The sequence below is a fragment of the Eriocheir sinensis genome, unplaced genomic scaffold (genome assembly GCF_024679095.1).
Source record: "Eriocheir sinensis breed Jianghai 21 unplaced genomic scaffold, ASM2467909v1 Scaffold792, whole genome shotgun sequence".
NCBI classification, from domain to species: Eukaryota; Metazoa; Arthropoda; class Malacostraca; order Decapoda; family Varunidae; genus Eriocheir; species Eriocheir sinensis.
Window position 1 is genome coordinate 1 of NW_026112156.1, and position 12,718 is coordinate 12,718.

General features: G+C 44.9%; 1 long non-coding RNA gene across 1 annotated transcript; it reads right to left on the reverse strand.

Moving 5' to 3' along the window:
• Nucleotides 1-10,523: 10,523 nt before the first annotated feature.
• LOC126994430 (uncharacterized) lies at nt 10,524-12,478 on the reverse strand. Its single transcript, XR_007749116.1, has 3 exons — nt 12,407-12,478; nt 11,979-12,126; nt 10,524-10,787 (listed from the first exon to the last, which is right to left on the reverse strand). It is a non-coding gene; the product is annotated as an uncharacterized LOC126994430 (long non-coding RNA).
• Nucleotides 12,479-12,718: the final 240 nt, after the last annotated feature.

Genomic DNA, 12,718 nt, shown 5'->3' on the forward strand with positions numbered 1-12,718 from the left:
AATTTCATGCGGAAGGGTCCGCTCTCCATGATCCTCCCCAATAAGCTTCATCATTATTCCACGGAGACCAAAGTTATGAAGGTGCTTTACAATCCGATACATCCACCCCGTCGAAGGGGAGTCACCTTGAGCATGGTGAAGGGAGCTTGAATTGGGAGGTCGGCGGCACCACCTACCGTGGTGGCTTGCCCACCTCGAGAGGGCTCGATGTCCGCTGGCCTCGTGGACCAAGTGCTCCTCACTGTAGAGGAGGCCTTACTATGATGCTGTCTGGTGCCCGCCCTTGACTATCTAGGCAGTGACAACTGTCTCCCCATCGTGTTTGCTGTGTGTGAAGTCTCAAAAGCACAAAGGAACACAAACAAACACACGGTGAGGGGGCTACTGCGTGTTGCCTGCTTGCCTTTACCGCTCAGGGCAGGACAACATCTCCCCGTGTTTGCCGTGCGTGGCGTCCCGTACACAAAGACACAAACCAACACGAAAGAACAAACAACAGCAAACCTGTTGGTCCTCACATGAGGTTGTTTGTGACAAGCTACACTTCAACTATCTAATCAAGGGGTGGAAGATGCAAGGAGTGAGAGGTAGGGCTCCTCACTCCCCATCCCTCCAGCCAAAGCTTTTTCGACAGGAAAGGAAAAAGAACCATGCAAGCATAGGAAAAAACTGCATGGAAATTATGTAGGAAAGATAGCACAATCTGGCCACTACTGCTACCACTAAGCGGGCGATAAAAGCGAACAAGGACACCAGTGATCTTTAGAAAGAATTTAACGTTATTACGACAATGAGTAATATCTAGTTGTTGGTTGATTCAAAACACTTGTCTAATCTACTTTTGAAGGCCGTAACTGTTGTACTATCAACGACATCACAATAAGTAGAGAGTTCCAAAATATTAACAACTTCCGATTGAAGAAGAAGTTTTTGAAGCTTCAAAAGCGACGAGAATCTTTACCACTTATCTTCAAATTGTGATTTCTTCTTGTTCTATTTGATCGATCAATTGTAAAGTAATCTTCCTGCATTAATATCACTGAACTTTAAACATTCTAAGCACTTCCTATTAGATCACCTCGCATTCTTCGTTTTGATAGTCTGAATAAATTTACTTTTAAGTCTTTCTTCATATGACAAATTTCTCAACCTAGGAATCATCTTTGTTACTCTTCGTTGGACCCGTTCCAACTTTTCTATGTCTTTTCTGTAGTAGGGAGACAGGACTGTACAGTACTCTAGACGGGTCGAACCAACGAATTATAAGCAGTTTTAATATTACTTTTTTCCGATTTATTATTAAAGACTGTCCGATGAAGCCAACCAATTTGTTTTGCAGTTTTAACTACCTCTGAACAATGCTGACCGGGCTTTAAATCGCTTGATATAGTGATTCCCAAGATCCTTTTATTTAGTTACTGCAGAAAGTTGTTGGCCATTCATTACGTACCGAACGCGATTGTTATTTTTTTCCGATGTGCAACACTTTACATTTGTCAACGTTAAATTTCATTTACCATTGATTGGCCCAACGTGCAAGTCGATCTAGATCTGATTGTAAAACTTCTTCGTCGAGTGTCGCAGCTATTTTACAAGCAATGTTTGTGTCATCAGCAAATTTTGATAATTTTGCAAGTGAGACCATCATCGATATCATTAACATAATTTAAGAAGATCATGGGGCCAAGCACTGATTCTTGAGGTACGCCGCTTTGACATCGAGCCAGTTAGATGTAACACCGTTTAGAACTACTCTGTTTCCGGTCAGAGAGCCAGTCCGCAAGCCAATTGTGAATGTTACCCGAGCTACTGAGCGCCAGTAGTTTGCTGAGCAATCGTTGGTGGGGGACCTGATCAAATGCCTTTTGAAAATCCAGATATATGATATCTACTGATCTGCTTTCATCGAACACCTCAAAGATATAGTGAAAAAAATCAAGTAAGTTAGTCAAACACGAACGTTCACTACGGAAGCCATGTTGCTAATTATTTATTATATTATTTTCTTCGAAGAATTTCACCATATTGTCGCGAAAGATAGTCTCCATTAACTTACAAACAATATATGTCAGGCTAATTGGTCGATAGTTTCCTGGATGAGACTTGTCCCCCTTTTTGAAAATTGGTGTGACATTTGCAAGTTTCCAATCCGACGGAACTTTTCCAGCTGTTAAAGATTTTTTTAATATGATGGAGAACGGTTTACACATTTGATGTTTGATTTCTTTAAGACCCTAGGGTAATTTTGTCTGGACCAGGAGCTTTGCTTACTTTAATCTCTTTCAGTTGTGCGTAAAATGTCACTTTCTACGATGAGCACGCCACTTAACATCTTATCGGTCCTTCTAACCTCCGGCGGTTGAGGTGATAAACAATTCGTCGGTAAATACGGATGCGAAAAAATTATTTAGGAATGTAGCCATTTCCTTTTCATCGTTCGTGTGATTACCATTATCATTAGCAAGCGGTCCAATACTACAAGTGAGTGACTTTTTATTTACATAGCTAAAAAATCTTTAGGATTAGATTTACTTGTTTCCGCTATATATTCTTCAAGATTTTTCTTGCTTTGTTTTAATTATTTCTTGGTTTCGGAGCGAATTCTGTCCAACTCTAGTTTGTCAGCCTCACTCTGGGTTGATATGTATCTACTGGTTCTACACTTTTTTTAAGAGATAGGCTATTTTGAGTTTCGTTTTTCCCCCATTTGGGTTACTTCTTATAACCTGAACGTCTGTTACGATAGGATACGCATATGCTTATGGCATTGTTCAATATTGTGGTGATGGCCCCCCAAGATTTATCAATATATGTTTCCGCCGTGATTTCAGTCCAGTCAGAATTATTTAGAATTGATCGAGCTCTTTTCTTTCATATTGATGCTGAATGAGATTGTTCGGTGATCGCTAGAACCAAAAATTGACCAACATTTACTTCGTTAACTAGATCAGCTGTCGTTGAAAAGATAAGGTCAAGTATATTATTTTCCCGAGTCGGTTCTTGAACGTGTTGATCCAAATCATTTTCTAGTAAATTTTTGTACAGGTCGAGCCCTGTATGACAGTTCAACGGTTCACCCCATCTTTTCACTGGCAAGTTAAAGTCCATAACAATTACTGCCTCGCAACTGCTACTTGTTTCTAATAATAATTAACTTAATGCGTGGTTGATATCAAGAGTCTGCCTTGGCGGTCCGTACATAAGTCCAATTACTATTTTACGAGATTTGTTTTTAATTTCAATGAAGACCGTGTCTGCATTGGTTATAATATCTGTTTTCACGGATACTGGATGGAGAGAGTTGTGGATATAAAAGATAACGCCTCCACCCTGTCTGTTCTCTCTTTCATGACTAAAAATGGTATAACCCGGTAATCTATATTCCGCAATGAAATCTCTATTTGAAGTGTTCATCCAAGATTCTGTGACTCCGATGATGTGATAATGATTTGTAGTTGCGAGGACTTCTAAGTCTTCAAATTTGTTACGTAGGCTACGAGCGTTTGCATAGCAAGCATTAATGTGATTCGAGTCGGGAGTTTTGCGGGTTGAGTGCACCCTTACGGTGGAGCTGCTGGTGTTCTCGCCTACGCGTTTTTTGGCTTTCGAAGAGCCACTTGGTCACAGAGTAGCCTCCCGAAACGAGCTGCTCCAACAGGGTTTAAGTGAATGCCATCAGGAAGGAACAAGTCTGAATCGTAGTAAAAAAATTTCCACAAGTTAGCGACCTGGACGTTTTCTTGTGAGCAAAGGGACTGAAGTCTGTTGTTTGTGCTGAAGGCCTTATTGTAAAAGTTAGATTCGGCACCGACCCTCGGGAGGATTCATGAGATTATGATGTTATTGGCATCCGTTTTACGTTTATACTGCTTGAACATGCGGCGGTATTTCGGCATTTCTCGTGACATCATCGCACGCTACGGTGATGTCGTCCATTCTGGCACCTGGATAGCAGTAACGTTTTCTGCGGCCGTTTGATGAACGACAACAGAACTCGACCAGCTGGCCTGGGTAGCCCCAGGGGAAACTGGCCCTAGTCTATGGACGGCCCGTTAGGTGGACTCCATGAAGATTTAGCGAGGTGGCGGGTATCGTCTGACGAGCTGTTCCAGGGCCCCCTCTTCTAGGTGGAAGAGGAGTTCAGGGGGAGAGTGTCCCTCAGTGTTAGGGGCAGGGTCTCTTGTGAGCGGGCATTCTAAGATGTAATGTAGTAGCGGGCAATCTTGTTCTTCGTCACAATGGTCGCATTGTTGTCTTTCAGGACTGCTCCGAGGAGCATTTGTAGCCGAGACGCAGGCGGTGCCAGCTAACCGCCAGCGTCGCATGTCCGGAGCGGCCGCGTACCAGCAGCCTGACGGAGATCCCTTAGTAACACAGTGCTCCAGCGCAGCAGCGATGCTTCGCCCGTAATTCGACAGCAAGGTGGTGCGGAGGTGGCTGAGACTGGGTGGCAGGTGGATGTTGACTGCAGGGAGGAGGGTAGCATCCTTCGACGCTGCATCAGCTGCCTCGTTGCCCACAACACCCGAGTGGCTTGGCAACCAGACAAGTTTTGCGCGTCGGCCAGCAGCTTTTAAGGCCCCCAGAGTCCGCCAGATGGAGGTGATGAGGCGGACGTTGTCAACAATGTTGTCCTGGCGATGGCCTGAAGGGCAGTCATAGAGTCCGGAGTAGACGATTACAGGCCCCGCAGCCGATTCTTCAGCGTTGAGGAGGGCCATCGAGACGGCCGCCAGGTCCGCCTGCGTGGAGGAGCTTCCATCGGGAAGGCGGAAAAGGGCAGTCTCTCCCCCACTCACAAAAGCAACACCAACAGCCTCCGTCAGGTGGTGAATGGAGCCGTCATTGTAGTACACTGCGGCACGGGGAGGCAGCGCACCAGCGACACGTCCCAAAGCCTCGCGCCGAAGCTCCTCGGCGGAAAGGAGTGCTTTCAGCAGGAAGGGGCCGGAGAGATATAAGAAAGGAGCGGGGTCTCCAGGAGGAGGGGAACATAGGCCGGCACTGGGAGGTCAAGGGGCGCTGTCAACATGTGCGCCAGTCTCTGCTCGCTGATGATCCGGGCGACGCCGGACTGCCACGTCTGCCGGCGAAAGAGGAGGGTCATGGTGGAGAGACCGTCTCACCTGCTCAGCAAGGGGAGCCGCCTCAGCGCTGCGTAGCAGAGTGACGATGGCCACACCGAGCTGTTTGACACGCTCGGCGACGCAGCAGATGAAGGCCTCCACCCGCAGACACTCGCATTTCGTCCAGCGGGGTGCCGAGCAGGATGCGGAGAGCACAGTTTGTGCAGTCTCGAGCGGGTCCAGGGAGGAGGAGGCAGCGTGAAGAGACATGGAGCAGTGTAGTCAAGGCAGGACCGGACTGTGCTCACATAAAGGAGCGCAGAACACGGTCTCCCGCCCCACAGGAGGGACTCGCCATGGCCCGCATGACGTTCATGCGGGACATCATCCTCGCTCAGACGGAGGCTATGCAGGCCTTAAAGGAACGGTGAGAGTCGAGGAGCATGCCCAGGTAGGTGAACTGAGGGACCCAAGGCACGAGGACGGCGTCAATGTAGAGGGGTCCTGGGAAGGACAAACCAAAGGCCATGGCCTTCGACTTGGCTGGTTGGGCACGAGGCCAAACTCAGTGCAGGAGGCAAGGAGGCGGCGGAGCATGGCGCGGGCCCGAGCCACGTGGTTGGGTTCTGAGGAGACGATGGCGATGTCGTCCGCGTAGCTCAGGAACCGGCCCTGCCCGTTACCCTGGAGGCGTACAAGCTACTCCACCAAGAGGTTGAAGAGAAGAGGGATGAGAATGCCCCCTTGCGGCGTCCCGTTTTCGAAGTCCTTCGAACTTGAGGAAGTTCCCTGGAAGCGGACCGTCGCCGTCCGACCCTATAGGTACTGCCCGACCCTGCTGAGAAGAAGATCGTACACGCCCTTAGCCGCCAAAATTAAAAAAAAATGGCTGAAGTGGAGGCCATCTCGAAGGCCTTCTCGATATCGAGAAAGACCACCACTGCCTTGCTGCCAACAACCCCCGACAGGAGAGATGACACACAGTCCCGCGTGCCTTTGCCCCGGCGAAAAGCGAAGAGGTGGCGAAGAAGGGGACCCAGTGCCCTCTCGAGACGGTAGAAGAGGACCCGCTCCATCGTCTTGCCCAGGCAGCTGATGACGGAGATGGGGCGGTACTGCGTGGCATCCCCTGCCTTCGGGATGGGGACAATGGCAGCGGACTTCCAGGCAGCGGGGACAGTGCGAGAGGCGTAGGAGGCGTTAAAGAGGTAGAGTATCTCCGCTTCCATGGCTGGACCAGCATTGCGCAGTATGGAATAGCTGATCTTGTCCTCCCCTGGCAAGGTATTGCGGCCCGGAATAACACGCTGGAGCTCATGGACGAGAATGGCAGCGTCCGCTGGATGTTACAGGAGGCAAGTCCGCTGGTACGCCAGCCACCTTCCAGGGTTTTCCCGGCGTTGCCTCAGTTGGACCGCAGGGGGGAGACGAGCGGAGGCAGAACGGGAGGCGAAGAGCTCGGCGAGGCGTTCAGCCTCCTCTCGAGGCCGGGGGTGAAGCGCCGGCCTATTAACGGCCCCTCGGCAAATGGAGCGAATCTTTCGCCAGAGGAGGGAGACAGGCGTGGCGGAGTCGAGGGAGGCGTACCAGGCTAGCCAACGCTCCTCCTTCACCGGTCGGTCGTTACCTGGCTATACGGCCTGCGGCCCCAGGAGGTGTCGAGTCTCCTCGGTTTTATGGCGGCGGTTCAGCCTTTGCCATGTTGACGCGGTGGTTTACCACCCGGATCTCCTCGTCATAGTACCACCTGTCCCTGTGGTGGAAAGTGGGTCGCCGGGAGACGGGTATGGCGGAGTCCACCGCGGAGTGGAAGGCGGCGACCAGGCGGACCTCGGCAGGGCGGAGATTCGGCCAGGTGGGTGGTGAGACAGTGGCGGAATTTATCCCAGTCAGCCCTGCGGAGATTCCAGCCAGGAGGACCGGGCGGGAGAACGGGCGGCAGTACCGGGAGGGTGACCACGGAGGCGATGTGGTCGATCAAGAGGTGGTGGTGGAGCGACCATGCCGCGTCTACCCCTAAGGGCCTCGACACAAAGGAGAGGTCTAAGACCCCCCCCGCTGGTGTGTCGACTCACCAGTGTTAAGGGAAAACACCCAAGGGGTCTCGTCGAGGGTGGCAGATAGGAGGCGCCCTGCCCGGTTACGCCTGACATCGCCCCATCTTTCGTGGTGAGCGTTAAAATCACCCCCGATGAAAGTGGGCTCCCTGCTGGCAAGCGTGAACAGCCAAAGCCATCTTGATATAAAAGCCTTAGCCTGGGATCGATGACGTCACGCGTTGGGTCCGCAATGCCTCACTCACTAAAACTCTTCTAATTTCTCATCCACCTTTTTCACGCTATCCACTAACATTATTAATAGTATCATTATGATAACTATTATTGTTATTATTATTATTATTATTATTACCTTTTAATTATTTATTATTTATTATTATTATTATTATTATTATTATTATTATTATTACTGTACATGATTGCATGTATTAGTAGTAATTTTATATTTACTTCATCTTGTATAGTAAATCTAGATCTCCATTAGGTTTATTTTTATTTTTAATTTAGATCCTGGTTTCTCTAATAAATGTATCACTTACCTTTATCCAGATATAGCATTAGTCAGGGAAATAAAAATATTGATGAAAACATACCATTTACTTTAATGGAAAAAAATAAATCAATAATATTTCAGGGAGTAAATATCAGGTCAAACAATATTTGTGTAGATAAATGTTGTGCCCCAAAATAGAAAATATGCTCAAGAAAAAGGGCAATACGTAAATACTGAAAGCATTTATATAAATCAATCCCTACCACTCTACAGAGCATATATCATCAGTCACACAACCATCCTCCATTGCAATAAAATACCTACATTGATCCTTAATTGAAAATGTCTTAAGAGATAACCTATATACTGTCTTCTAAGACTCTTTCAATGTTGACAGCTTCCTTTTTTTATCGTCCTTTCGGCCTACTGTATCATTGTATGATTTTGTGAAGTTATTCAACAAAATATTTGTCACAGGCCAAATACACATCCTCAGAAGTTGACTTACTGATGTATTACATGGACAACATTCCTCTACATCAACCAGAGTCCCTTGAAAATTCAGTGATATCCTAACGAGGGCTAGTCGTTGGTTACTGGTGCACTGAATAAATTCTGTCTTAAAATTGTTTAGGAGAGCTTGAAATATTTGATAGGTGTGGATACACACAGACAGAGTGAAATCTGTTGGCCATTTCAAGCCTCCTCTATCAAGACTGTGGAGATACTGACATTCTTCAGGAATTTCTGCCTCCATTACTTTATCAAGAGAAATCCGACTCACACACAGGTCACACTTAAGTCTTTTCCTGACTACATGAGCTACATAACCAGCAATGTACATCATCACACTTTCATCTTGCTTTGACAAACTCTTCTCTTTGACATACTTCTCAACACCCTTGAATTTCTCCAGACAGTCTACGGATTCAGAGTGAGATTGAGATTCAAGTTGAGAGTGGTTCAATTCAGTGAGAGTTAATGGTCCAAATTTTGATGAACCCATTGAAAGAACATTAATAACTTTGATTTTCCCCTCAGATTCCATTACTTGAGCAGCAGCCACATTATAATTTGCACCACTCATTTTCCTGTATTGTCCAAATCTACCTTCCAGTTTGTCTGTTTGGAACTTTCCCAACAAAACATAGCGAAAGTCATGGTCTTTCAAGAGGTAATCACATAACTTAACTAGGGTTGCTGTAGTGTGCTTCAGAGCAAAAGCTGTTTCTCGCGAGAGCTGACCAATCCTTTCATGCTGCACCAATTCCATTCCCTCCCAAGCTGCAAACCACTGAACAAAGGTAGTGAGAAACAGCAAGTTTGGATCTGTAGATGAATCCTGCCTGATGGGGTCACATTGTGCTTGACGGAGGGCAACACCTTTATCTGGAGTTTTAACATTTACTATATGCCACCATGACATGATTTGTTGCAAGAAAGCAGCAGTGCCTGACACACCTGGCAAATTCATAGTTTTCAGTGCAGCCACATTCTTTTCATCAAACAACCTCACAACAAGCTGCACATTCTGCCTTTCTAAGTTATTGGGGAAAAGTACTTTTTCTGATAAGCCTGGAGCTAGCTTCACACATTTCTTTCTTTCTTTGGCATACAGTTCTTTCAGTGGCTGTAAACTTGCTTCCTCTTGAATTGTGAGGTTGGAAGGTGAAGGTATTACAAAAGTTTGAATGGGTTTCTTCTGATTGAACCAATTATTTCGTATACATTTTAGCAAATGGACTGAATCAAACAGGAGGAAAAGTTGCTCACTTGAATCATAGGGATTTGAAATGGAGGGGGTAAGAGGCCCATCACATAACTTTTCAAACATCTTTCTATTAACCCTGTTATTGTCAGAAATCAATGAAACAACTTTATATCCAATATCATGTAGGAATGCCAAAACTTTGTGTGTTAAGTCAAGAAGGGTGTCAGCTGTCAGTTTGCAGACTGGATACAAAGCAGCAACATGCTTGTGCTTTGATAAAAGTGATGAAATCATGAAAGCCTGAATTGTTGTTGCTGGTTCATCTGAATTCACAGAAGCACCATAAATTTTCCCTCCTTTATAAGAAAGACCCTTCTTTACATGTATCTCATCAGGCAGTACGTTCACCAGTTTTTCTTCACTTTTCAGACTAGAAAATGTTTCCTTCAGAAACAGTTCATGTGAATTTTCTGTATTTAGACACTTAGCACCAGTAGATATACTCAGTTTCCTAAGGTAATTAGGGTGAGGAAGAACGAGAACTCCACTGTCACGCAGACTTGTGTACAGTGATGGATTGGTCATAAACACACTGTAAGACCAAACCAAAAATCACAGCTGTATTTCATACTATCTTTGCAGATCAAACCTAGTTGTTCAGCACAGAACCACATCACTTTCTTTTTGGAGCTCATTTCATCATTGTCAGTTTCCAAAATCTCTTCAATAGTTTCTTTACACTGAGTAAGTTTATCAGTGACAGTTAAAGTTGATGCAGATTCAAGATTAAGGTGACTAAGTAAATTCTCAAATTTTGACCACAAATCACATGCATTTGCTTCTCCTAAAAGCCACTTCAACTTTCTTGGTTTTAAGGTATTATTTTCAAGCCACACTGAAACTGTTAAATCTGACATAACTTTAAAGGACACTGTTAGCTTTGGTTGGCCATCGCAGTTAATTCTAAGGAAAGACACATAGTCATCACTGGAAAGATGCAGCCAACCTTTAGAGAGCTTTTCAGTAAATCCTTCACAAAATTCTTTAAAGCTGTTTATTTGGTCTTTCTCAATCCAATCACTGAACACCATTTCATCACGTTCAATTAGCTTGTCTCTCCTTTCCTGTGGAGTGGTGCGAGGAGCTGGTATTTCCTTGGACATATACTTGGGCTGGTTTCCAAAGATGGTTGGACAAGCATCTTTATGTAGAGATGGCCTGCCTCTCTTTGCTGTTACTACAGTTCCATCAGCGCGTGTCATACTGTCTTCTGTAATGATGAAACGTTTTTGGAAGTGCTTGGAACAAACAATTGTATTTTCTGTTGGAGTAAAGTCTTTCCTGTGGATAGCCCTCATCCACTGCTGCCGTCGCTGTTCATCTTTAGGGAAACTGAACGCAGAGGCATCTGCAGATTTATAGTTGGACTTGCATCCTGGCACACAGCATGACCTCGGCATCTGCAAATACAAGTTTTATGAAACCTTGTAGCAACAATGTGATAGGCAAGTTATTGAAAATATTATGGATTTATTTATAGGTTGGACCCTTTCCAAGTGTGGATCTGTCGATGCCTCTTCTAAGGCCAACCCCCTTGTTTGGGGAATCTGAGCCTGGCATATAGATAGATTTTTAATAAATAACAAGTGGTAATCAAAGATTAGAACCCGTTTGGAATGTATGGAGTAAAGATTGTATATTAAAATATAAGTTAATATAATCAACTGATATCGCCTTTAATATCTACTAAATTTTACATTACTCGTTTTGAGCAAATGCGTTCATTTGAGTGTAAATAAAGTATATACTCATATCTAAGTAGTTAGGTATAACCTAGAGAGAGAGAGAGAGAGAGAGACTACACACACACACACACACCTCAACAACCCTCACACAATGCTCAATGTTAATTAATACAGTCTAATATATTTGTCCTAGTAGGTATGTCTACAACCTGCACTGAATAATTATCCTGAAAACTTTCTATGATCTTATTTTCTGCACGAGTACCACCTACAATTGTTTCCCAGTTTGCTGAGGCAGGATCAAAATCCCGTATAATAAGTGCCCGCCTAGAAATCCCCTATTTACCTCACCTACTACCTATAATGTCATCTACTTCAGGTGACTGATTTGGTGGTGTATACAAAGCTCCAATTCTTACTACCTTGTTTTTATTTGCGCTATCATCAACCCACAAAGATTATATTCTATCTGATCCCTAACCTAACTAAGGGAAATGTGTTTCTCATGTAAGTCACTACACCCACACTATTTCCTATCAGCTCTCTGATTAATATAGGTATATGGTATACCCATCTACATCATACTCTTTCCTACTCTCCTTAAACTTTTCATTATATAGGTATCCATGCCTCTATAATACATACTACACATAAATCTTCCTCCATTATATAACTAAATAACGCATCCTTCTTGTTTCTCAGGCTTGTAGCCTTAGCATAAACATTTCAAGTATATCATCCTAGATGTTCCCTTTTTCATAATTCTGTTCTCACCTGTTGGCACGTGGCTACAGTTTCTAAAATCTATACAGTAAGTACTCCCGTTGCTAATCCTATCTTGTTTATTCCTATCACCTATCAGTCATATATTAATTTTTTATGCAATGTTAAATTTTAAATTCTCACCTTTGAAAGACAGCTGTTTCACAGGAAGAACTAGTCAAAAGTAGTTGCCAGGAGTAACACTAGCTCACAGGATCATGCTTATGCCAGCCAACCAGAGATGCATATGTATGAAACCGGTCCATGATGCCTTGCAGTAGATTCAGTCTACCTAGAAACAAAGTGATAATTAACATGCGTATTGTCAAGGTGTATTATATCATTCACCTCAGCAAATAGAAAATTCATAAGAACTTCCATCATCAGTTATTACATTTATAATTTAATATCCTGAAAAGGGAGATATTTTACTTTTTTTATATCAGGGGCTGTGGCATTCATCACGGTGTTTGGAATGATATGACACATGATATTCACGTGATTTTTACAGTTTTATACAGTACTATGATAATAAAGTACTGTACTAATTCACAACTAAATAAGTTTCTCACCTTGTACATGGAGTGTCACTGTGTTGGAGCGAGTACATCCGACCACCACAATGTTTGAAATGCAACTGATGCTCCTTGTCCCCCCCCACTCCCGCGCCGGCCACCGCCAGCCAACGGACCCAACGCGTGACGTCATCGATGGTTTTCGCGGCCAGGCTAAGGCTTTTATATAAAGATGGCTTTGGAACAGCTCACCAAAGTCGGGCTCCTCCGCCACCGGCACACAGTAGACGCAATAGAACCACAGGCGCGTCCGGGCAATCGCGATGGTGACCGCCAATACCTCCACGCCGTCGCCGCAAGCCACGGGGT